A 1,196-nucleotide genomic window follows, 5' to 3' on the forward strand; every position below is an offset into this window, starting at 1 on the left:
CTACTGGTACTGAGCAACATCTCTGGAGTTGCACATGACATCGACTGCCTGGAAACTAGCAGAATTGCATCTCCCTAATCCTCAAAGCTTGCTTGAACAGATTTGCTGGCATCATGCCTGTGCTAGAGGACAAGAACATTTAAAATCACATAATTTTTTGGCTCATTGAAACCATTCTGTTGCCCTGTTTTTCCATTGCCATTCAGCCTGATTTGCAAGCAATTTTCTCAATGGAGCACTTCACAGAGGTTGGAGTACGCTGTGCTCAATACTGCATTCTAGCCATAAGCCTCATTGGTGTTGGTTTATTTTCTGGCACTGTCATCTCGCGAGTAACGCTTACCTTCCCAGGTTTTGGCACCAGACATTTCCTACTTAGTCATCGGAAGCCCAGTGAAGCTTACTTCATTCAGACAGATTCTCTCCTTCTTTTTTTATAGCTCACTTTCAGGATTCGTTTCTGCTTGTTAATGCAAGCCTCCGAGCATGCTGCTGCTGTGCATTTTTAAACACTTACCCAAATGTCATCTCTATTATTTCCAAACTCTCAGACTCTTTGGGGATAGCTTAGATGCAAATGAGCTGTCAAAGAAAGATTACTTGAACCAACATTCAGAATGACAAAAGGCTTACAGACTGCATGCACAGCAAACGGCTTCCAGCTTCCCAGTCAGCCGTTATTTGCCAAAATCAAGGGTTTATACACAGTCAAAAAAAACCCATTCAGCTTTGTTACAACAGGGCACAGCTATTCTCCATCGAAAAAATTAAACCTCTTAGATCTAGGAAAATTCTGATTTCCATAGCTTCTCAGCTGTTGCTCAGCTACTCATTCAACCCACACATTCTAAGTACCCAAAAATTCACTGTAAAGCCTGCTGTCCTCTGCACGATGAGGTTGTTTCTCCCCATCATGCACTAATGGGGGCTGTTGCACAGGTGGATTAAAAGAAAAGCTGTACTCACCTTACCCTGTGCAGCAGCCTGAGAAACAGTGAGCGCTGCTCCAACAGAACAAATCAGGACCTCTCTTTCAAAATGAAGGCCCATATTCAAGAGGCTCCTTAAGGACATGCAATGCAATCACTGAAAGCACAAGGCATTACTTTGTGGACTCCATCTTTCTAACTGCAGATGGCACCCCTGATTCTCCTACTGTGACATACATTCTGCTGAAGAGCTCATTTCTTCAGCAG

The sequence above is a fragment of the Nestor notabilis genome, unplaced genomic scaffold (genome assembly GCF_000696875.1).
Source record: "Nestor notabilis isolate BGI_N333 unplaced genomic scaffold, ASM69687v1 scaffold2479, whole genome shotgun sequence".
Classification (NCBI taxonomy): Eukaryota; Metazoa; Chordata; class Aves; order Psittaciformes; family Psittacidae; genus Nestor; species Nestor notabilis.